Genomic DNA, 25,926 nt, shown 5'->3' on the forward strand with positions numbered 1-25,926 from the left:
GGGTGTGCCGTTGATCATGACCCGCGTGGAGGCCGTGGAGATGAGGATGGAGATCCACTCTCTCCACCTTGGCCCGAATCCCAAGTGCTCAAGGACCTGGAGGAGGAAAGGCCAGGAGACAGAACCGAAGGCGCGAGCAATGTCAAGCTTGAGGAGGACCCGAGGGAGCCGGAGCCTGTGAAGCTGCCTTGCCGTCTGCTGGACAAGGGTGAAATTGTCGCGCACACTTCTCCCCGCGATGAACACGCAGACGAGGTGCCAATCTGAGCGAGAGGACTTTGGCAAAGAGCTTCGCAACCAGGTGAATGAGGCTAATGGGCCGGTAGTCAAACAAGGAGGCTGCGTCTGGTCTTTTAGGGATCAAGGTAATGAGGGCCTCATTGAGTCGCTGGAATGCGTGCCCATTGAGCGCGTAGAGCTTGTCGAAGACGGCACAAAGATCGTGCTTGACGATATCCCAACAGGAGCAAAGGAACTCCGCTGTGAACCCATCGGGGCCAGGTGCTTTGCCGGACGGGAGCTTCTTAATGGCCTCCCAAATCTCATCAGGCGTGAAAGGCGCTTCGAGCTCGGGTAAATCGAAGGAGCGATGATCGATAGCGTCAAGATCAATCGTGAAGGCCTGATCTTCCTGGTGACCAAGGATGCAGGAGAAGTGGTCAAACGCAGCCCGGGCAAGGTTGGCATCGCCGGAGACATGTTGCCCGTCAACAGTGAGGTCTAGGATCCTGTTCTTGCCGGCGCGGTGTGACGCGTGGATTTTGGAGAATGTGGAGGAAGCCTCGCCCTCCTTTAGCCAGCGCAGGCGGATACGCTGCCACGCGATAATGCGCTCGAGGGATGCGAGGCCTAGGTATTTGCACTTGAGCTCGCGGCGTAGCCATGCCTCGGCGGAGGAGAGGGGCCGGGAGTCCTGAGCCGCATCAGACCGCGCGATAAGCTCCCGAGCGACGCCCAATTGGGTGGTGATATTGGTAGTGATGCGAGAGCTCCATTGTTGAAGGCTGCGGGTCGTAGCTTTGAGGCGAGCGAAGAAGCGCCGGAACGGATCCGGGTCAGGGGGAATGGAGTTCCAGGCCGCCAGCACGGTGGAATGAAACCCATCCAGTTTGGGCCAGAATCTCTGGAAGTGGAAGCGCCGGTCCCCCGTAGATCGTACGACACAATCTATATGTAGGGGGCAATGATCCGAGGCCGTGGACGAAAGGCACCGAAGGAGGCAGTGCGGGTGGGCCGTCTCCCAGGAGGGGGTGCAGAGGACGAGGTCGTTCCGGACGAGAGTGGGATTCGTTTGCTCGTTAGACCAGGTATATCGCCGGCCGTGCATGTAGATGTAGTAGTGTCCGTGATCAAAGATGAAGCGGCGAAAGCGATTCATAGTGCGTTGAGAGATCCGGTCGTTGTTCTTATCAGCCGCCGAGGTGATCATATTAAAGTCACCCCCAAGAAGCCAAGGGCCAGCAATGCTAGTGCGGAGATCCGGAGCTCGACGAGAAAGGTCAGCTTCGCGTCATCGCCTTGGGGACCATAGACCCCGGTTAGCCACCAATGAGGCCCACCCAGGGGGGAGCTCACCGCAGCGGAGACGCGGTGTTCGCCGACCGACGGGCTGGTAAGGGATAACAAGCTACTCTGCCAAGCAAGAATGATTCCACCCCGGGTATCTATCGCCGGGAGGAAGTAGAACCCATCGAAGGGGCTACTAAGAGTCTCAAAGATGAGAACCGGAGAGACCGAGGAGAGCTTGGTCTCCTGAAGACACACAATAGAGGGAGACACGGAAGCGATAACAGAGCGAATGGCTGCGTGCTTAGCCCAGTTGTTAAGGCCCCGGACATTCCAGAAAATAACTTTGAAGTTGATATCCATAAGAATAATTAAAACACGGAGTGGAGGCCCGGCAACCAGCGCTCATGCCGCGAGCCGACATGACGGGGAAGAGGGGGGGCGAGGCCATCAAGGATCGATTGGGGGAGGTGCCACCCATAGAAATCCGCAAAATCACAAACGACCTTGACGCAAGAGGACGCTCGAAAAGCTTGTAGTATGGGTCGAGGATGGCATCTGACACCGGCTCATCATCTTTTCGGAGGCCCAAGCGGAGTAGAAGAACGCGCTTTGCCTTTGCCTCGGAATCAAGCCCCGGTTAGCCTTGGCAATGCGCATGCTACGGCGGGGAGTGAAATTTGGCGGCACTGTGCATCGGCCTCGCCGCAGACCAAGGGTAGGCAGGACTGGGTTCACTGCAGCCGAGATGGAAGCCAGGAAGCTTTGGAGTGGGGGTACGTGGGTAGGAGAGCGCTGCATGGCCATGCATGGGGAGGGGCGACGTGGCTCGCTCTGGGCCACGGGCATGGGCGGGCTTGCATGCAGGGCGGGGTCCACCGCATCCACCCAAGGCGCGGGCGCGGGAGTGGATGGATTCGAGGCAGGGGGCAGATCGTCCTCGTGATCCGGGCAAGCCAGGGAGGGGATCAACACCGGATCCGAGGCATCTTCCACAGGCCGCATGACGATCTTCGCGACAGGATCAGGCTGGCCGTTAGCGGGCCCAGCGACCGGATCAGCTTGGCCAAAGCAGGCCTCGGGGCAGCAGGAATCTGGTCAGACTGTGCCCCCAGGGTTGGTGGCGGGGTGGGGCCACCGCATGACCGGTCCGCGGGGGGAGGGGAGGCTGCGCCTGGGGCAGGGCCAGGGGAAGGTTCCAGAGTCGCTGGCTGGACACACGGCGAAGCTGGGTTGGACTGGCTCCGCGCAGCTGAAGCAGGTGGGGTTGGATCCAGCGGATTTTGAACAAGGCTCGTTTGAACGGCCGGGGTCGGCCCCACCCTGGTCGTCGCAGGGTCCAAAGGCGGGGAAGGCCACGTCAGGCGCAGAGCAGGTGGGACCCGGGCAGCAGGCGCAGGTGTCAGACGCAGGGCAGGTGGGACCCTGGCAGTAGACGCAGGGATGGAAGGGTGCGGGCCCAGAACACCCTGCCACCCACGGTGAGGGAGCGGTCGGCGGCGAGACCTCCGGCCACCTGAGGAACCAGAACGGGGCGGGCGGCGGGCAGCCCGGCTCGCCGGGCGACGAGTGTTAGACCTTTGAACCTAAGCATTGATAGTTGTGGATGACACTAGGAGAGTTGGGACAATTTTCGTTGGTTTATTTCTCACAATGCCATGCCAACCTGAGAGGTTGGGGATACATACTTATAGGCTGCTAGCCAGCCAAGCATATGCTGAGATGCTGCTAAGATGCTAGTCTAAGATGCCAGTCTAAGATGCTATCCTAACTGCCAGTCCTTGATGGTCAGGAACTCTATCCTAACTGCCACAAGGACCATGTGCTGCAGCCCCACAACGACCCTAGTACACAGACTTATCCATCATTCTCCCCCTAAGTCTTGTACGTCGTCTTGTGGGAGAGTTGAATCATCCCGATCCTGGAGCAAAGCTCGAGGAACTTGACCCTCCCAAGAGGCTTGGTGAGCAGGTCTGCGAGCTGGTCCGTGGTGTTGATGTAGCTCACCTCGATGCTCCCTTCTTCCACACAGCTGCGGATGAAGTGATACCTCAGTCGGATGTGCTTGCTCCGTTCGTGGAACACGGGGTTCTTTGCTAGGGCCAGGGCAGACTTGCTGTCCACCAGGAGCTGCACCGTTCTGGTGTCTTGAACGAGAAGATCACCAAGCAGTCGAGCGAGCCAGAGCGCCTGAGTGCAGGCGGTGGAGGCCGCTATGTACTCAGCCTCACAGCTGGACAGGGCCACCACCTGCTGCTTGACTGATTGCCAGCTCACAAGACACTTGCCGAGGAAGAAGAGGATCCCGCTCGTGCTCTTGCTGGTGTTGATGTCGCCGGCGTGGTCGCTGTCACTGTACCCGACGAAGTGTGCCGCCCCCGGACACCTAGGGTAGTGGAGGCCGTGGTCGAGGGTCCCTGCTACGTAGCGGACGATCCTCTTCACTGCCTGCTGGTGTTCCGACGTCGGTCGCTCCATGAACCGATTGACATAGCCGACGGAGAATGCTAAGTCCGGCCGTGTGTGGGTGAGGTAGCGAAGGCTCCCCACAAGGCGTCGGTACTGCGTAGCATCCACTTCCTCCGTCGTGCTGTCGCGGCTCAGTTTCAGCCTTTCCTCCATCGGAGTGAGAGCTGGGTGGCAGTCGGTGAGCCCAGCTAGCTCAACGATGCGCTTGGCGTAGGCGGACTGTTGAAGCGCGATCCCGGAGTGGTCCTGGTGTACCTCAATCCCTAGATAGAAGGAGAGGAGCCCCAGATCACTCATCTGGAAGGTGGCCTTCATGTCTTCCTTGAACGCCGCCACCTCTGCATCTTTGGTGCCGGTGATCACCAAGTCGTCAACATAGACGCCCACCAGCAGGCCATTTCCTCCACTGCCCCGTCGGTAGACGGCAGCCTCATGCGGGCTTTGCTTGAAGCCCATCTTCTTTAGCGTGGAGTCCAGCTTGGCGTTCCACGCCCTAGGTGCCTGCCGTAGGCCATAGAGAGCCTTGCGCAGGCGGAGTACCTTGCCCTCCTGGCCGGGAATCGCAAATCCCGATGGCTGATGCACGTAGACTTCCTCCTTCAAGTCGCCGTTGAGGAACGCTGACTTGACATCCATGTGATGGACACGCCAGCCAGCGCAAGGAGAAGTCGCACGGACTCCATCCGTGCCACGGGAGCGAAGGCGTCGTCGAAGTCGACTCCTTCCTGCTGCAAGAAGCCTCGAGCCACCAGGCGAGCCTTGTGCTTGATGATGGCGCCAGCTCCATCCCTCTTCAGCTTGAACACCCACTTAAGGGTGATTGCATGGTGACCACGAGGGAGTTCAGCGAGCTCCGAGGTGCGGTTTTGCTCGACCGCATCCATCTCCAACTGCATCGCGGCGCGCCATGCCACATCTCCCTCGGCCTCTGCAAAGGACCGTGGTTCGCCGTCCTCACACACGAGTTGTAGCTGCGCCTCTAGGTCACGTGGCATCAGTCCCGGCACCGGTTGGTCGCCGAGTAGATCATCCATCGTGCGATACCGCAACTGTTCGCCTCCATACCACGCGTCGACACGCTCCTCGTCGTGAGTGAGCGGGGAAGCGAACTTCATCGGGTTGTGCTCTGCGTGAGCTGGTGCTGATGAAGACGAACCCACAGTGGTGACTGCCGGGGCTGGAGTATGCGGCGTCGCCAGTTGTGGTGCCGTCGGCGTAGCAGGCACCGGAGTCGATGCAGTTTTGGGGGTCGGGGTAGACGTGCCCGGCGAAGAGGAGCTGCTTGCTCCCCCGGCTTCCTTGAAGTGGGCATACTCGACAATGAAGTCGTCATACGTCAGCGTCGAGCCGTCGTCCACCGCCTTGTCCCATTGCCACCCTCGCCCTTCGTTGAACACGACGTCTCGTGCCGTGCGCACACGCTGTGTCTTTGGGTCGAGGATGCGGTAGGCCTTTGACCCCTCCGCGTAGCCGCTGAAGACTCCCGGAGTGCTCCTGTCGTCGAGCTTGCCGATGTGGCCGAGCTCCTTAGCGAACGTAAGACAGCCAAAGACCCGCAAATGGGAGACCGCCGGCTTCCGCCCATGCCAGGCCTCGTATGGTGTCCTGCCATCGAGTGCCTTAGTAGGCGAGCGGTTGAGGATGTAGACGGCCGTCAGCACCGCCTCTCCCCAGAAAACAACCGGCATCCCTCTCTGCTTGAGGAGAGCCCGAGCCATCCCCACAACCGTCTGGTTGCGCCGCTCGACGACTCCATTTTGCTGCGGACTGTACGGCGTGTAGTGGCGCTGGATGCCCTCATCGGCGCAGTATGACGCGAATTCAGCCGCCGTGAATTCGCCGCCGTTGTCAGTGCGCAACACGCGCAATTTGCGGCCGCTCTCCGCCTCCACACCAACCTGCGCGCGCCTGATGGCGTCTGCCGCTTCTCCCTTGCTGCCGAGAATCACCGCCCACATGTAGCGAGAGAGATCGTCGACGAGCAGCAGGAAGTAGCGTCGACCTCCTGGTGTGGCTGGCGTCACCGGGCCGCACAAGTCTCCGTGCACGAGCTCCAGCTTCTCCTTGGCCCGAAAACTCGCCTGTTTGGGAAAGGGGAGTCGTCTCTGCTTCGTCAGTACGCAGATGTCGCAGAACTGCTCCACATGGTCGAGGCATGGCAGGCCTCGTACCATCTCCTTGGCACTTAGACGCTTCAGGGCCTCAAAATGAAGGTGCCCAAAGCGCTCATGCCATTGCCATGCCTCGTCGCCCCGACGGACAGCGAGATAGACCGGTTGTGCCACCTGCACATCAAGGACGTAAAGTCGATTTTCACCTCTGGGTACCTTGGCGAGAAGGCGACCCTGGCGATCCCAGATGCGTAGGACCCCATGCTCAATCAGGATGCGTGAGCCGTTCTCATCCAGCTGTCCCAAGCTGATGATGGAGTTCCTTAGCGCGGCGATGTAGTAGACACCGGTGAGCAGCCGGTGCTCTCCTGTCTTGGTGGTGAAGATGACGGAGCCGACGCCCTTAATTTCCACAGGGGAGGCATCCCCAAACTTGACGGAGCCTCGCGCATCGGAGTCAAGCTCGGAGAAGAATTCCCTTCGACCGGTCATGTGGTGGGTGGCGCCGGTGTCGAGGCACCACCCCGTAGTCTTGTCCTTCCCGGAGCCATCGCCGAGAAGAGCATGTGCTTTTGGCTCGTCGAGGTGGATGAGAGCTTTTGCGACTGGTGTCGCTGAAGATAGCTCAATGCTTGCATGCGCCATGAACAGAGCCGTCTCCTCCTGCTTCGCCTGTGCGACGTGAGCCTGGCCTTGTCGTGGTTGCCGACACTCATTGGCCCAATGGCCAAACCACCACAGTTGTGACAACTGTTGTCTTGTGCCGGCTTGGGCTTGCCAGCGGCGCCGTCCTTAGCGCCTCCGCGGGCGTCACCTTCGGCACGTCCTTGTGCTCTGCCCAGGGGGCTTCTTCGCGTCTTACGCTGCTTGCCACGCTTGCGGCCGCCCGTCGTGGAAGAAGGCTCCCCCTTCTTCCTGTCACCAAGGCTGGCTTCCCACGACTCCCGAGTTAGGAGCAGCTTCCCGCCGTTGGTGATGGGCCCCAAGGAAGGCTGTGGCTCGTTGGTGTCGACGACCTTGAGGCGACCTATCGCCTCCTCGATTGTCATCGTGGAGAGGTCCAGCAAAGACTCGATCGACCGAGCCATCTGCTTGTACTTCTCGGGGATGCACCGAAAAAGCTTCTCGACAGCTCTCTCCTCGGTGTAGGTGGCATCAGCAAACTTCACCAACTTCTGCAGCAGAGTGTTGAGACGGAGAGCAAAGTCATCAACGTCCTCACTTGCATCTCGGGCGGGACTGCGGCGATGAGGGCGTCCAGCGCCCGTCGGTCCTCTTGGTGGTCGACGTTGCTGTCCTGGACTGCCTCCCACATGCGCCGCACCTGGAGCCTGATCTTCATGATCCTGGCCCACTCGACGTAGTTGGTTTTAGTGAGGGTAGGCCACCCGACACTGGGACCAACATCCCTGACCACAGTCCGGACCTCGTAGAGGCCGCGGTCCTGGTCGTTGCAGCCGCCGTCGCGGTGCGCATCTCCACCTGGAGCGCAGGCGTGCTCGGCTGCCCACTGCGTCGTCCGCTCTTGCGCCACTTTGGCGCGGTCTGCGTTAGCGCCGTCGTTCGCAGGCGTGGAGCTGTTGGAGCTGCCGGAGCCGCCGCGGAGTACCTTGGCATCCGCCGTAGCCTCACGTGCTGCGTCTGCTGCTGCTGCTGCTTCTACCTCCGCCCTGGCTGCTGCCAGCTCCGCTGCAGCCAGCCTTGACACCCTTGCTGCCGCAGCAGCTGTTGCTACAGCTGCTCGCTCACGCTCCTCTGCCACGGCGCGCTCGGCCTCCTGCCGGCGCCGTATGCTCGAGGTAGCCGTGTGCTGAGAGCGACTTGCAGACATGGCTCGCTGCAGGGGGGCTGTTGCGTGAGGAGGAGGCTGTTGAAGACGAACTGCTGCTCGACAGTCCTGAGGGAGGAAGGTAACCAGAGGCAGACGGAGCAGCTGCTGCTACCGACTTAGGCTGCTCACAGGAAATGCTCAGGGTACAGGATAACGAGGCTCTGATACCACTTGTTAGACCTTTGAACCTGAGCATTGATAGTTGTGGATGACATTAAGAGAGTTGGGACAATTTTCGTTGGTTTATTTCTCACACAATGCCATGCCAACCTGAGAGGTTGGGGATACATACTTATAGGCTGCTAGCCAGCCAAGCATATGTTGAGATGCTACTAAGATGCTAGTCTAAGATGCCAGTCTAAGATGCTATCCTAACTGCCAGTCCTTGATGGTCAGGAACTCTATCCTAACTGCTACAAGGACCATGTGCTGCAGCCCCACAACGACCCTAGTACACAGACTTATCCATCAACGGGGAGGCTGCTCGTGGCGACGGGGCTAGGGGCCAGGGACCGGAGGAGAGCCACGGTCCGGGGCGTCCGGATCAACGTCGGGCGGCGAAGGCGGGCCCGGGAGGCGGTAATCTTCAGTCTCCTCGACGTGGATGGAAACCGGGAAGCGGAGGAGCGGGCGCGCGAACCGGAAGACGCGGTCTGGGTCGGCGCGGTGATCAATCCCGTCGCGCGCCGGCAAGAGGAGCTCGGACATGCGCGGGATGCTGTCAGGATTGGCGGTCCAAGCGAACAGGCGGAATTCCGACATGTCCTGGCCGGAGCTCGTCTCAGGCGCCAGGTCCTCAATGAGGCAGAAGGGGGCCAGGAGGAATTCCGCAGAAGAACGGGACCAGGCATGATCTGGGATACCGCGGATCGAGATGCGCACACGGAAATGTGCGGTCACCGGCTCATCGCCGGCGAGGTGGCTCCAGGGGCTGAACATCAGGCGAAAGCGGGGGGAGCGGAGGCTGCTGGCCGCCACCTGAGCACGGTCCTCCAGAGACCGGAAACGGACGAGGAAGTCGTCGGGATAGTGGCGGTTCACGGAGAACGCGTGACGCTGGAGGCCAAACCACTCCAGGAGCGCCGCGGTGATCTCGACAGAGATGCCGCCGCGGTTGCCGTCCACCGTAGCCACAAGCGCAGACTGCAGCTCCAACTCAGCCTCCGCCATCTCATCGCACCACGGGAGGTAACAGACCGCCGCCGCGGGGCGCAGGGATGGATGGCCGGACAGCGGCGAGGCTGTGGCAGAGGATGGACCAGACCGAACCGCGGGGGGGATGGGGGGGGGACTCCGAAGTCGGCGGGGAGGCGCGTGGCGAGGCCACGGGCGGAGAGGCGGACGCCGAGGCCGCAAGCGAGGACGGCACGGACCGAGCCCAGGAGGACGCAGGGCCGCATGGTCCGGCGACGCTCGCCGCAGACGACCCAGGGGAGCGGGGGTGCAGCCGCTTGTGGGGCGGCGAACCAGAGGAGTGGGCGCGCGGAGCGGAGCAGAACCGAGCGACGTGGCCATAATGGCGGCAGCGCACGTCGCGCCGACACTCGGCAGGGCGGTGGTCGGGGGAGGGCCTGAGGCAGCGCGGGCACTCCGCGGGCCACGGGGAGGCAGGGTCCCGGTGGGGAGCGGCCCGGTCGCGGCGAGGAGGACGCGGGCGCAGGCGGGGACGGCGGTCACGACCACGGCCGCGGACATCGGTCCAGCCTGCATCCGCCAGCAGATCCACAGGCTCCTCCACCGGATAGACGCGGTGGATCTCGGAGTGTGGGCACGGACGGGCGGCCGGAGGAGAAGGCGACGGGGGCGAGGCTGCCGCCTGGGCATAGGAAGCAGGGCGGGCCGAGGCAGGGGAGCCGGTCGGGCTGGCATCTCGCCAACGAAGCTCACGGGTCCTCCCATGCCCAGAGGAGGGGGGGAAGGAGGCCATGGCAGTAGCGAGCGGAGGCGCCAGTGCGGGCGAGGGCGTGGATGCCGGGGCCGGAGTGGCCACCGGCGGTGTGCGGGTGCGGGGCGGGCGGAGCAAGCTAGGCGCGGAGCAAGCTAAGCCAAGTCCCATATCTACTCACTTGATCTTGTAACAAATGGGAACAGAGGATACTTACTAATGACAATGATTCAGAATTTTAAAATTTTCGCGTTCTTCTTTAGCTTGGCCCGCCTAACAATTTCTTTGTAGTTCGCCACAGCGCCTACTCCAGCTTTCCGATCTAATACTGATCCAGCAGTTCGTGTTTCTGCCCCCCCCCCCTCCCTCCCCCAACAACGATCGAGCGAACGTACTCAGCGATACGATGGCAGGTACACATGTATTTGGCCCCCCCTATCAGATTATCCTCAACGTGACAATCTCAATAATGGAAAAAAGGCCCATGTGAAAAAAGCCCAGTAGTAGTGGCCGATGGGCATTGACTCTAGTCTGCCACCCCTATCTTCCATCGTAGTAACTGCAAGATTAGTCGCCGCCGTTCCAGTTTTCGACGCCCTAGCCGACGTCGTCCGTTCGCCTCTTCTCGCCCTACTCCCAGGACCCAGCCCTGCTGCTCTTGATCAGTCGATCTGATTCACAGATTCAGGTATTTGGCTGCTGCACTTGTCAAATTTTCCCGCTTAATCAACGAACGAGCAAAGGTTTAATCTCTGTAGATTCTCATCCTGTATCACTGTCGATTGTGGAATTGATACTCCAGATTTTGTTTTGTTTTGGTAATTTGCTTCTGTAATTTGTTAACGCTTCTGATCAGGATATGTCTATTTTGTAAATGTCACAGTCCCACAATTATCATGAATTCAGTGGTGTACTGGTGTGTCTCGGCCAGTTCCTATTTTTGTGATGCAAATTACCTTGTATTAGTTCCTATCTAAAAAAAAAGGGCAACCTGGTGCATGTAGCTCCCGCTTGCGCAGGGTTCAGGGAAGGGTCCGACCACTTTGGGTCTATAGTACGCAGCCTTTCCCTACATTTCTGTAAGAGGCTGTTTCCAGGACTTGAACCCATGACCTCATGGTCACAAGGCAGCAGCTTTACCACTGCGCCAAGGCTCCCCTTCTATAAAAGGGCAACCTGGTGCATGTAGCTCCCGCTTGCGCAGGGTCCAGGGAAGGGTCCGACCCTATCTGTGATGCAATATTTTTTATTGTCGAACTTATAGATTATGTTAATTCTCCATTGCAATCCAGCAGGTAGAGGTTATGAAGAGAAAAGCAGGGCCAAACACCATTAAGATTAATGCTTTTTAAGCCGGTTGCTTCAAATCTGAGTCCAGTTAACCGCAAGTATGTTTTTCTACTCTCTAAAAGTACTTATACTGCATTAAGTTATATCTTGGTTGCTTTTTATCTTCAGAATTGAGCTGACTTTATAATCAAATTATTAATATTTTTGATCTTATTGGCAGTCGTAGAGGCCACTTTAAATTATTACGAATGTAATGATATTTTTATGTCACTTAAGCAAAACCTTGTTCTATACGATTAATTTTTGTACTGGGATTTTCTTTGTTACTTGGCTTGGCCCCCCCACAGTAGTGCCCCCCCTATCCAAATCCTGGCTCCGTCCCTGAGTAGTGAAGATGTTGCGGCGGCCGCAAGCTGTCCTGTGTCGCGTCTCGCTGGCGAACCTGTCTCCAGCGGCATGGACTGGTGGTGGGGCGAGCTACCATGGCTCCTCGTCAGAGGGGGGGAAGGGAAAGGCGGCGCCTTTGCAGGTCAGAGTCTATCTTCTTACAGCTTTATGTGGGCTACACTTGTCCTCAAGCTTGTTCCGACGAATCAACGACGAGCCAAGGCATTGAATACCCGTTGTTCCAGGCACGTGGGATGGTGGATAGGTTCCGGCTACTTGCCAGGGGTGGCGACGGTGGCAATGGCTGCATCAGCCAAAGGCGCTCCAGGTCCGATCGCCAAGGCAGGCCCGATGGTGAGCCTTTCCAAATTTAATCCATTATCTTTTTGTGTGCACTGTTCATTGCTGTCATATGTATGCAAGCCATCCAAGTCCTTGTAGACTGATAAAGCTCTGAATTCAGAGTCTGATGCAACTATGGTTGTGGTGTTATCGGTTCTGTTTGTTTGCATCATTGACCATCCAAATGTATGTTACTATGGTGCAACGGATCATCTGATTTGGTGTGTTTCATTGAGCTCCGGATGCTGTGAAAAATCATTGTAGATTTATACTGTGCCATCTACACTATGTCAAAATGTTTCTAATAGCCCAAGTGATTTTCTGCTACTTAGTCTAGTTTTCATGCGCCCAGAATTTCTTATTCACAATAAAATATTGCAGGTGGCGATGGAGGGACAGGTGGTAATGTCATTCTTGAGTGCTCAAGATCTGTCTGGGATTTCAGTAACTTGCAACATCACACGGTATGCTTTTGGTATCATCTTATTTTGTGTTTCGGCATGAGATATATAGATGTCATGGGCTCTTTGTTTTGCTAGATGCATTATCCCTCTTCGTAAAAGAACTAATCTCTTGGTGTAAATTCTTAGCCTGTGTATATTATCGAGTTAGAAGCTCACCCTTACTTCTGTTGGACTTAAGACTAAGAGCGACTTATTCACACTCTAACTTAATATCACATTGAGCCTTTGCAAATGAAGAAGATTCTGCAGAATTTATGCTTTTCAGTGTCATGGTTTTACACTTATTTACTTTGTGTTTCCAGAAAGCAGTCCGAGGAGGCAATGGACTTTCTAAGAAACAGATAGGGACAAGAGGTCCTGACAAGGTTACCAGAAATATATGTATATACATGTGCATTTCGCATTTACTAAGTTCCTTTTCGAAATATATAACCTTCTCTTCGTGTGTCTGACAGGTCGCACAAGTACCAGTTGGCACAGTGATTCATCTAGTCCGAGGGGAGCGACCGTCTTTCACTGTAAATAAACCAACCAGATCTCTAGATCCCTGGGATATCCCAGATCTGTGGATGACTCTGCAGACAGTTCCAATCAGAAGAACAAGGATGGCATTAATGGAAATGAAGCTGAAAGAGAAAGTAGCAATCAGCGGGAGAAGCAAACATACCCTAGTACATGCTCCAAGACTGGGTTTTCGAATGCTGAAGATGGTGATGCAAGTAGCATTCAACATCAGGTCGAGTTTGATGAAAATGATCAGTTTGATGACGACGATGAAGAATTTTGGGAGGATGAAGATGAGACGGAGGAAGAGGCTCTAGATGCAGATGGGGAGAGGGAAGAAGATGACATACAGTATTCTGTTGCTGAAATGACAAGACCTGGGCAACGGTTGATCGTAGCACAAGGAGGGGAGGGTGGGCTAGGGAATGCTTCTATCGGCAGAGACGTCCGTCTATCCAAAGGAAATAGACAAGAGGAGGTAGCCCGTTTAAGTACTGGACAGGCAGGAACAGTCTTTTCTTGTCTTAGAACTGAAGAGCATTGCTGATGTTGGCCTTGTTGGTTTGCCGAATGCCGGAAAGAGCACACTTCTGAGTGCTCTCTCTAGGGCTCGGCCGGAGATCGCTGACTATGCATTCACCACACTAAGGCCCAATATTGGTAGCCTGACCTACGACGACTACTTGTCAGTAAAAGTTGCTGACATACCTGGTCTTATCAAAGGTGCCCATGAGAACCGTGGCCTGGGCCATGCCTTCTTGAGGCACATTGAGCGCACCAAAGTTCTGTCCTATGTACTTGACCTGGCAGCAACACTCAACGGTAGGAAGTGTATCCCACCATGGGAGCAGCTATGCGATCTGGTCGTGGAGCTAGAGCATTACCAAGAAGGCATGACAAAGCGCCCATCGTTGATTGTCGCAAACAAAATAGATGAAGAGGGAGCTGAAGCAATGTATGAAGAACTGAAGAGGAGAGTGCAAGGTGTTCCTATATTTCCAGTGTGTGCCATCTTGCAAGAGGGAGTACCTGATCTGAGAGTTGGCCCGAGAGACCTTATTGATGCCTCGGATCCGCAAGGTGTTGATTTGAGCAAAATTATTGTAGACTAAAAGGCTTTGCCCCTCGTTGGAGAAGAATTATTCTCTGATTTTTTCCCCTTGAGCACTGTCTGCTTACAGATGCACTGTAGATCCATGTTGCAAAAATTGCTCTAATTTTCTGCGTTGCAGAATAGATCATCTACTGTTTTAGAAAATTCAGTGTAATAATAACTAAGGGTTACCAGTATGTATGCTTTGGTCTTTCATAGGAACAGCAATGCGTACTACCAAAAAGGTTCATTCAAGCGCTATTTCTAGTGTCCGAAATATCACAGTAATATTTTTTCTGGAAATAAATACAATTTGATTTGCATTTAGGACAGTGTACTGGTGAGTTTTGCATGGGACCCATCACCAAGAACTTGACTGAAACCTGTAGGCGTACTTTGCTTTGTTTCTCAAAGTCATGGTCTCGTGGAGGTGCACTGACGTCCATTTGGTCCAGATGCCATGGATTTTGATTGTTATTGACTGGTGTATGCTGAAACTTGCGCCAAAGTTAAGCAACTTTGCTGATGTTTATCTATTGTATTTCAAGAATAGAGGCCACCATCTGTCAACTTTTTCCGAGTACAGCGAACAATTAGGATGCTGAAAAAAATTAATCAAATAAGCCCGTCTAGCTCAGTTGGTAGAGCGCAAGGCTCTTAACCTTGTGGTCGTGGGTTTGAGCCCCACGGTGGGTGTGTCCATTGTTATTTTTTTAAAGCCAGCCACCCTTGTCATACAGTTTTTTGGATCCACCAGGCCATTACTTTTCCCGTCAACTCTCAACTGTCCATCTACATACAGATATTGGTATTTATATACTGTATATGCCACCAGTTCTATGGAGTACAGTTCGTGATTTAAAAAAAAAAGTCCATGCTATATATATTGGTATATTGTTGACAAGATCATGCCCCAACTCACTTGGCTATGAAGTCTGAACAAAATGAACCTACACTTGGAAGCGTTGTCATTTCTGAAAAAGCACGGCACAGCTGCCAAACCAATCCTCTAAACTTGCTGAATTTGAATGACCTTGATAAACAGGAAGCGTTTCAAAGTGACAAGTAACAGCAAGCATCTTTCGGCTTGAAATTTAGGCATGAAAGCTATCTTTCTGGTACAAGTGTGAAGCATTTCAAACCGATAAGTGACAGCAACCAGCTTCAACTTGAAATCTAGGCATGAAAGTTATCTTTTGGACACGGGCGCAAGCATTTCAAACTCACAAGTCGCATCAACAATTTTAAGAAACTAGGCATTGATAAGTGACGGAGCCAATAATTCCAGCACGTTAGTTGAATCTAATAGAAGTTTACTGCAAAATATGCCGATTTCTTTTTCACTGAAGACTCTTGTGATCTGATGCGTGATGTTTCGACGTTTGTAGCCATAGTTTAGAAACCTGCCCAGGATTATTTTTCTTTGAGATTGGAAGTAATTATTGGAACAAATAGCTTCAACTAGCTTCATAATCCACGTGGAGCCAAGACGTCATTAAAAACAAATCTTCAAACTGTGATATGAAGATTTATTCTGAAACTATGATTCATAGGAGAAAATAGGCCTTGTTGAGTTTCTGTTGATGAGATATTCTCCGCCGTGGAGTTTGTCCAGTACTCAATTCTCTTTTGTTTTTGACGTGCAGGACTAGTTAGTACCTAAGGATGTGACATAATCTTTGTTAATGTTTTGTGATAAAGTTTTCTATGTCCCGCATCAAAATAAGATATCTCCTTCTAGATTGTCGATGTATTGGATGTGATGTTTTGTTGCGGTCTCGGTTACAAGAACTAGAACAAACAAGTTGTGTTCTAGCATCATCAATGTTTAAAAAAAAATAGTTCTCATATAGTAGTAGTCTTCAGAATGATCATTGCTGGTAATGCATACCATTGTGATTCATACGGGCTTCTTCCTGAAACAGAAAACTGTGACATGCAATTGGAGTGGAGAAAACAATTGCTTCCAGTACAAGTATACCCCATGCTTACAAAATACTAATTCGTTATGTACCCTCTCGATTGAGGGAACTAGTGAAATAAGAAGAAAGTTATCCACAAAAAAAGTACTTATGTTCACCATACTTTCTTTAAAAGAAATAGAAATATTGCACTTTTATTCCCTACAACTTGTAGATAGATATTAAATGAATGGTTCTTTGTTTAATATCTAAAAGCTACTTGATGTACGGCAAAAGAAATTTTGAGAAGCAACAAAAGAGGCCCACTTCTTGCCGTCTTGCAGTAGAGAAAGTCATATATAGAAAATCATAGTTTTTTCTTTTCTTTTCGAGAAGATACAAAATGATGTCGAATAGTTTGAAATCAAAAGAAGGGGAAGGGAAGGGAAGTCAACTACGCATTATTCCTTTTGACACAAACCATCCATGCATATCTTCATCAAGGAACAGTATACTGCGAATGTAATCCAGAGATAGAGATTTGAAGGTAGAGGAGGTCCATACGTTGGATTTGTTGGCGTGCCGAACTATTATTAGTGGGCTTGGATATTTTTTTTATTCGTTTTTTCAGGAAGCAAAGTATACGTATAGTAGGCCCCCTTCGCCACTCCACGTCTGGCCCGTCTTGGTCTCGCTCACTTCGCCCGCCTATCGTATCGGCTCGGCTTCGTCCGTCAAGCGAATTCAAAAAGCCGGTCCTTCAGGCTGTTTTGTAGATATCCTCTTCCTTTCATTCTTATTTGGTGATAACCAGCCCTCAAATCTATCTTAGTTCACACCTCATCCAAAAGTGCCGGTCTTCTATGATAGGAATGTTGGAAATATGCCCTAGAGGCAATAATAAAAGTATTATTATTATATTTCCTTGTTCATGATAATTGTCTTTTATTCATGCTATAACTGTATTATCCGGAAATCATAATACACGTGTGAATACATAGACCACAATATGTCCCTAGTGAGCCTCTAGTTGACTAGCTCGTTGTGATCAACAGATAGTCATGGTTTCCTGGCTATGGACATTGGATGTCGTTGATAACGGGATCACATCATTAGGAGAATGATGTGATGGACAAGACCCAATCCTAAGACTAGCACAAAGATCGTGTAGTTCGTTTGCTAGAGCTTTGCCAATGTCAAGTATCTTTTCCTTAGACCGTGAGATTGTGCAACTCCCGGATACCGTAGGAGTGCTTTGGGTGTACCAAACGTCACAACGTGACTGGGTGGCTATAAAGGTGCATTACAGGTATCTCCGAAAGTGTCTGTTGGGTTGGCACGAATCGAGACTGGGATTTGTCACTTCGTGTAAGCGGAGAGGTATCTCTGGGCCCACTCGGTAGGACATCATCATATGCGCAATGTGACCAAGGAGTTGATCACGGGATGATGTGTTACGGAACGAGTAAAGAGACTTGCCGGTAACGAGATTGAACAAGGTATAAGGATACCGACGATCGAATCTCGGGCAAGTACAATACCGCTAGACAAAGGGAATTGTATACGGGATTGATTAAGTCCTTGACATCGTGGTTCATCCGATGAGATCATCGTGGAACATGTGGGAGCCATCATGGGTATCCAGATCCCGCTGTTGGTTATTGACCGGAGAACGTCTCGGTCATGTCTGCATGTCTCCCGAACCCGTAGGGTCTACACACTTAAGGTTCGATGATGCTAGGGTTATAAAGGAAGTTTGTATGTGGTTACCGAATGTTGTTCGGAGTCCCGGATGAGATCCCGGACGTCACGAGGAGTTCCGGAATGGTCCGGAGGTAAAGATTTATATATGGGAAGTCCTATTTTGGCCACTGGAAAATGTTCGGGATTTTTCGGTATTGTACCGGGAAGGTTCTAGAAGGTTCCGGAGTGGGGCCCACCTGCATGGGGGGACCCACATGAACGTGGGTAGTGGGGGAAAGGCCCCAACCCCTGGTCAAGGCGCACCAAGATCTCCCCTTAGAAGGAATAAGATCATATCCCAAAGGGATAAGATCAAGATCCCTAAAAAGGGGGGATAGCAATCGGTGGGGAAGGAAATGATGGGATTTCTTTCCTCCCACCTTTGCCAACGCCCCAATGGACTTGGAGGGCAAGAAACCAGCCCCCCTCCACCCCTATATATAGTGGGGAGGCGCATGGGAGCTTCACCCTTGCCCCTGGCGCAGCCCTCCCTCTCCCAAGTGCTCCTCCTCTCTCGCGGTGCTTGGCGAAGCCCTGCAGGATTGCCACGCTCCTCCACCACCACCACGCCGTTGTGCTACTGCTGGATGGAGTCTTCCTCAACCTCTCCCTCTCTCCTTGCTGGATCAAGGCATGGGAGACGTCACCGGGCTGTACGTGTGTTGAACGCGGAGGTGCCGTGCGTTCGGCACTTGATCATCGGTGATTCGAATCACGACGATTACGACTCCATCAACCCCGTTCACTTGAACGCTTCCGCTTAGCGATCTACAAGGGTATGTAGATGCACTCTCTTTCTACTCGTTGCTGGTCTCTCCATAGATAGATCTTGGTGACACGTAGGAAAATTTTGAATTTCTGCTACGTTCCCCAACAGTGGCATCATGAGCTAGGTCTATTGCGTAGATTCTTTGCACGAGTAGAACACAAAGTAGTTGTGGGCGTTGATGTTGTTCAATATGCTTACCGTTACTAGTCCAATCTTGTTTCGACGGTATTGTGGGATGAAGCGGCCCGGACCGACCTTACACGTACTCTTACGTGAGACAGGTTCCACCGATTGACATGCACTTGGTGCATAAGGTGGCTAGCGGGTGCCAGTCTCTCCCACTTTAGTCGGAACGGATTCGATGAAAAGGGTCCTTATGAAGGGTAAATAGCAATTGGCATATCACGTTGTGGTCTTGCATAGGTAAGAAACGTCTTGCTAGAAACCCATAGCAGCCACGTAAAACATGCAACAACAATTAGAGGACGTCTAACTTGTTTTTGCAGGGTATGCTATGTGATGTGATATGGCCAAAGGATGTGATGAATGAATATATGTGATGTATGAGATTGATCATGTTCTTGTAATAGGATTCACGACTTGCATGTCGATGAGTATGACAACCGGCAGGAGCCATAGGAGTTGTCTTTATTTTTTGTATGACCTGCGTGTCATTGAAGAACGCCATGTAAACTACTTTACTTTATTGCTAAACGCGTTAGTCATAGAAGTAGAAGTAGTCGTTGGCGTGACAACTTCATGAAGACACGATGATGGAGATCATGATGATGGAGATCATGGTGTCATGCCGGTGACAAGATGATCATGGAGCCCCGAAGATGGAGATCAATGGAGCTATATGATATTGGCCATATCATGTCACAACTATATAATTGCATGTGATGTTTATTATGTTTATGCATCTTGTTTGCTTAGAACGACGGTAGTAAATAAGATGATCCCTTACAAAATTTCAAGAAGTGTTCTCCCCTAACTGTGCACCGTTGCTACAGTTCGTCGCTTCTAAGCACCACGTGATGATCGGGTGTGATGGATTCTTACGTTCACATACAACGGGTGTAAGACAGTTTTACACAGCGAAAACACTTAGGGTTAACTTGACGAGCCTAGCATGTGCAGACATGGCCTCGGAACACGGAGACCGAAAGGTCGAGCATGAGTCGTATAGTAGATACGATCAACATAAAGATGTTCACCGATGATGACTAGTCCGTCTCACGTGATGATCGGACACGGCCTAGTTGACTCGGATCATGTAATCACTCAGATGACCAGAGGGATGTCTATCTGAGTGGGAGTTCATAAGATGAACTTAATTATCCTGAACATAGTCAAAAGACCTTTTGCAAATTATGTCGTAGCTCGCGCTATAGTTCTACTGTTTAGATATGTTCCTAGAGAAAATTATAGTTGAAAGTTGATAGTAGCGATTATGCGATCAGTAGAAAGCTTATGTCCTTAATGCACCGCTCAGTGTGCTGAACCCCAAACGTCGTTTGTGCATGTTGTGAACATCGGACATACACGTCTTGATAACTACGTGATAGTTCAGTTAAACGGTTTAGAGTTGAGGCACGAAAGACGTTTTCGAAACATCGCGAAACATATGAGATGCTTCGAGGGCTGAAATTGGGATTTCAGGCTCGTGCCCATGTCAAGAGGTATAAGACCTCCGACGATTTTCTTAGCCTGCAAACTAAGGGAGAAAAGCTCAATCGTTGAGCTTGTGCTCAGATTGTCTGAGCACAACAATCACTTGAATCGAGTGGGAGTTGATCTTCCAGATGAGATAGTGATGTGTCTCCAAAGACATTGCCACCAAGCTACTAGAGCTTCGTGATGAACTATAACATATCAGGGATAGATATGATGATCCTTTGAGGTATTCGCGATGTTTGACACCGCGAAAGTAGAAATCAAGAAAGAGCATCAATTGTTGATGGTTGTCGAAACCACTAGTTTCAAGAAGGGCAAGGGCAAGAAGGGATACTTCATGAAACGGCAAATCAGCTGCTGCTCTAGTGAAGAAACCCAAGGTTGAACCCAAACCCGAGACTAAGTGCTTCTGTAATAAGGGGAACAACCACTGGAGCAGCATTACCCTAGATACTTGGTAGATGAGAAGGCTGGCAAGGTCGATAGAAGTATATTGGATATACATTACGTTAATGTGTACTTTACTAGTACTCCTAGTAGCACCCAGGGTATTGGATACCGGTTCAGTTGCTAAGTGTTAGTAACTCGAAATAAAAGCTACGGAATAAACGGAGACTAGCTAAAGGAGAGCTGACGATATGTGTTGGAAGTGTTTCCAAGTTTGATATAATCAAACATCGCACGCTCCCTCTACCATCAAGATTAGTATTAAACCTGAATGGTTTATTGAATCTCGATCGTAGTGATACACATTTTCATGCCAAAAGATATAAGATAGTAATGATAGTACCACTTACTTGTGGCACTGTTGTGTAAGTCATATTGGTATAAAACGCATGAAGAAGCTCCATGTTGATGGATCTTTGGACTCACTCGTTTTTGAGAAGTTTGAGACATGCGAACCATGTCTATTGGTGTATATGCATGAAGAAACTCCATGCAAATGGATCGTTCGGACTCACTTGATTTTGAATCACTTGAGATATGCAAATCATACCACATGGGAAAGATGACTGAAAAGCCTCATTTTCAGTAAGATGGAACAAGATAGCAACTTGTTGGAACTAACACATTTTGATGTGTCCAATCCAATGAGTGCTGAGGCATGTAGTGAATATCGTTATGATCTTACTTCACAGATGATTCGAGTAGATGTTGAGAATATTTACTTGATGAAACACAAGTCTGAATTATTGAATGGTTCAAGTAATTTCAGAGTGAAGTAGAAGATCATTGTGACAAGAGGATGAAATGTCTATGATATGATCATAGAGATGAATATCTGAGTTACGAGTTTTGGCACACAATTAAGACATCGTGGAAATTGTTTCGCAATTAATACCGCCTGGAACACCATAATGTGATGGTGTGTCCGAACATCATAGTTGCACCCTATTGGATATGGTGCGTTCCATGATGTCTCTTATTGAATTACCACTATCGTCCATGGGTTAGGCATTAGAGACAACCACATTCACTTTAAATAGGGCACCACGTAATTCCGTTGAGATGACACCGTATGAATTATGGTTTAGAGAAACCTAAGTTGTCGTTTCTTAAAAGTTTGGGGCTGCGACGCTTATATGAAAAAGTTTCAGGTTGATAAGCTCGAACCCAAAGCGGATAAAATGCATCTTCATAGGAAACCCAAAACAGTTGGGTATACCTCCTAATTCAGATCCGAAAGCAATATGGATTGTTTCTAGAATCGGGTCCTTTCTCGAGGAAAAGTTTCTCTCGAAAGAATTGAGTGGGAGGATGGTGGAGACTTGATGAGGTTATTGAACCGTCTCTTCAACTAGTGTGTGACAGGGCACAGGGAGTTGTTCCTGTGGCACCTACACCAATTGAAGTGGAAGCTTATGATATTGATCATGAAACTTCGGATCAAGTCACTACCAAACCTCGTGGGATGACAAGGATGCGTACTACTTCAGAGTGGTACGTAATCCTGTCTTGGAAGTCATGTTGCTGGACAACAATGAACCTACGAGCTATGGAGAAGCAATGGTGAGCCCGGATTCCGATAAATGGCTTGAGGCCATAAAATCCGAGAGAAGATCCATGTATGAGTACAGATGGATTTCAAAAGGAAGACGGACAATGATGGTAAATGTCACCATTAAGAAAGCTCGACTTGTCGTTAAGATGTTTTCCGACAAGTTCAAGGAGTTGACTACGATGAGATTTTCTCACTCGTAGCGATGCTAAGAGTCTGTTGGAATTATATTAGCGATTACTGCATTATTTATGAAATCTTGCAGATAGGATGTCAAAACATTGTTTCCTCGATGATTTTCTTGAGGAAAGGTTGTATGTGATACAACCGGAAGGTTTTGTCAATCCCGAAAGATGCTAATAAGTATGCAAAGCTCCAGCAATCCTTCTAAGGACTGGAGTGAGCATCTCGGAGTTGGAATGTATGCTTTGATGATGATCAAAAATTTTGGGTTTGTACAAAGTTTATGAGAAACTTGTATTTCCAAAGAAGTGAGTGGGAGCACTATAGAATTTCTAATGAGTATATGTTGTTGACATATTGTTGATCAGAAATGACGTAGAATTTCTGGAAAGCATATAGGGTTATTTTGAAAGTGTTTTTCAATGGAAAGCCTGGATTAAGCTACTTGAACATTGAGCATCAAGATCTATAAGGATAGATCAAAATGCTTAATAATACTTTCAAATGAGCACATACCTTGACATGATCTTGAAGGTGTTCAAGATGGATCAGTCAAAGAAGAAGTTCTTGCCTGAATTGTAAGGTACGAAGTTAAGACTTAAAGCTCGACCTCGGCAGAATAGAGAGAAAGGACGAAGGTCGTCCCCTATGCTTAAGACATAGGCTCTACAGTATGCCATGCTGAGTACCGCACCTGAAGTGTGCCTTTCCATGAGTCAGTCAAGGGGTACAAGAGTGATCCATGAATGGATCACAGACAGCGGTCAAAGTTATCCTTGGTAACTAGTGGACTAAGGAATTTTCTCGATTATGGAGGTGGTAAAAGAGTTCGTCGTAAAAGTTACGACGATGCAAGCTTGACACCTATCCGGATAGCTCTGAGTAGAGAGACCGGATACATATAATGGAGCAATAATTTAGAATAGCTCCAAGTGGAACAGTTGTTTGGAATAGCTCCAAATAGAGCGTGGTAGCTGCATCTAGGAGATGACATAGAGATTTGTAAAGCACACACAGATCTGAAAGGTTCAGACCCGTTGACTAAAACCTCTCTCACAAGCAACATGATCAAACATAAAACTCATTGAGTGTTAATCACATAGTGATGTGAACTATACTACTGACTCTAGTAAACTCTTGGGTATTAGTCACATGGCGATGTGACCTGTAAGTGTTAATCACATGGTGATGTGAACTAGATTATTGACTCTAGTGCAAGTGGGAGACTGTTGGAAATATGCCCTAGAGGCAATAATAAAAGTATTATTATTATATTTCCTTGTTCATGATAATTGTCTTTTATTCATGCTATAACTGTATTATCCGGAAATCGTAATACACGTGTGAATACATAGACCACAATATGTCCCTAGTGAGCCTCTAGTTGACTAGCTCGTTGTGATCAACAGATAGTCATGGTTTCCTGGCTATGGACATTGGATGTCGTTGATAACGGGATCACATCATTAGGAGAATGATGTGATGGACAAGACCCAATCCTAAGACTAGCACAAAGATCGTGTAGTTCGTTTGCTAGAGCTTTGCCAATGTCAAGTATCTTTTCCTTAGACCGTGAGATTGTGCAACTCCCAGATACCGTAGGAGTGCTTTGGGTGTACCAAACGTCACAACGTGACTGGGTGGCTATAAAGGTGCATTACAGGTATCTCCGAAAGTGTCTGTTGGGTTGGCACGAATCGAGACTGGGATTTGTCACTCCGTGTAAGCGGAGAGGTATCTCTGGGCCCACTCGGTAGGACATCATCATATGCGCAATGTGACCAAGGAGTTGATCACGGGATGATGTGTTACGGAACGAGTAAAGAGACTTGCCGGTAACGAGATTGAACAAGGTATAAGGATACCGACGATCGAATCTCGGGCAAGTACAATACCGCTAGACAAAGGGAATTGTATACGGGATTGATTAAGTCCTTGACATCGTGGTTCATCCGATGAGATCATCGTGGAACATGTGGGAGCCATCATGGGTATCCAGATCCCGCTGTTGGTTATTGACCGGAGAACGTCTCGGTCATGTCTGCATGTCTCCCGAACCCGTAGGGTCTACACACTTAAGGTTCGATGATGCTAGGGTTATAAAGGAAGTTTGTATGTGGTTACCGAATGTTGTTCGGAGTCCCGGATGAGATCCCGGACGTCACGAAGAGTTCCGGAATGGTCCGGAGGTAAAGATTTATATATGGGAAGTCCTATTTTGGCCACTGGAAAATGTTCGGGATTTTTCGGTATTGTACCGGGAAGGTTTTAGAAGGTTCCAGAGTGGGGCCCACCTGCATGGGGGACCCACATGAACGTGGGTAGTGGGGGAAAGGCCCCACACCCCTGGTCAAGGCGCACCAAGATCCCCCCTTAGAAGGAATAAGATCATATCCCAAAGGGATAAGATCAAGATCCCTAAAAAGGGGGGATAGCAATCGGTGGGGAAGGAAATGATGGGATTTCTTTCCTCCCACCTTTGCCAACGCCCCAATGGACTTGGAGGGCAAGAAACCAGCCCCCCTCCACCCCTATATATAGTGGGGAGGCGCATGGGAGCTTCACCCTTGCCCCTGGCGCAACCCTCCCTCTCCCAAGTGCTCCTCCTCTCTCGCGGTGCTTGGCGAAGCCCTGCAGGATTGCCACGCTCCTCCACCACCACCACGCCGTTGTGCTACTGCTGGATGGAGTCTTCCTCAACCTCTCCCTCTCTCCTTGCTGGATCAAGGCATGGGAGACGTCACCGGGCTGTACGTGTGTTGAACGCGGAGGTGCCGTGCGTTCGGCACTTGATCATCGGTGATTCGAATCACGACGAGTACGACTCCATCAACCCTGTTCACTTGAACGCTTCCGCTTAGCGATCTACAAGGGTATGTAGATGCACTCTCTTTTTACTCGTTGCTGGTCTCTCCATAGATAGATCTTGGTGACACGTAGGAAAATTTTGAATTTCTGCTACGTTCCCCAACAAGGAATGGGGTATTTGGAAAACATAGTTGCTGCATTTAGTTTTCGATAGTCGAAACACATTCTCCAGGTTCCATCTTTCTTCAACACCAGAGCCCTCGAGAATTCGTTCATCCCTTCGCTCCGAGGATTGGTCGAGTACTTGGACACATGCATGAGTAGGCCTGTTGCCGGGATGTCCCATTAAAAAGGCAGGTCCCATATTTGAAATACAAAAATAAGATCAGATAGCGCTCAAGAGGTTGATCGAAACTAATAACAACTAGTCACGATTAGGGACAAAGCTCAGCTAGTATACGTAATGTGTTCAAGGCGCATTTCCTCCAACAACTAGACTAAAGAAAATAAGGGCGGAAGGATTTACTTAAACGTTGTTGCATGAGCGGCTTCTAAATGAGTGGTTGATGATTCACTTTCTGATTATTACCCGCTAGCTATTGAAGCGGCAGTGTGACGTCGGCCCACTGCGGAATGGGTGCCACCTAACTATGATTCGGTGAAGGTTCCACCTTCCTTCCACAGATATAGTGATAGTAGTTCCACTCGATGTGGATCGCGCCAATGCTTGCTCAGCTCCAGGATCAGGCTCCTAAACCTATTTTCAATAAATAAGTCATCTGGTCTATGTTGTTGGAGTTCCGCATGACGCCTTAATCCCGACAACTCCAAACGTCAGACATCCGCCGCCTATACCTACCGTTTAGGTGGCACCAGCGAGATCCAGCTAAGGTAAGGAACTTCGTGTCGCGGCTGCTCCACTCCGCTGCGGTCTTTTGAACTGAACTTCGTTGCCTTCCCGCGC

The 25,926-nt window shown here is 50.7% G+C and overlaps 1 non-coding gene and 1 pseudogene across 1 annotated transcript; both read left to right on the plus strand.

Moving 5' to 3' along the window:
* The window catches only part of LOC119286083, a 16,708-nt pseudogene extending 2,499 nt beyond the window's left edge, over nucleotides 1–14,209 (plus strand).
* A 296-nt stretch (nucleotides 14,210–14,505) lies between these two features.
* On the plus strand, nucleotides 14,506–14,578 carry TRNAK-CUU. The gene has a single exon. It is a non-coding gene; the product is annotated as a tRNA-Lys (tRNA).
* The last annotated feature ends 11,348 nt before the right edge of the window (nucleotides 14,579–25,926 follow it).

This window comes from Triticum dicoccoides, chromosome 4A, assembly GCF_002162155.2.
Source record: "Triticum dicoccoides isolate Atlit2015 ecotype Zavitan chromosome 4A, WEW_v2.0, whole genome shotgun sequence".
Classification (NCBI taxonomy): domain Eukaryota; kingdom Viridiplantae; phylum Streptophyta; class Magnoliopsida; order Poales; family Poaceae; genus Triticum; species Triticum dicoccoides.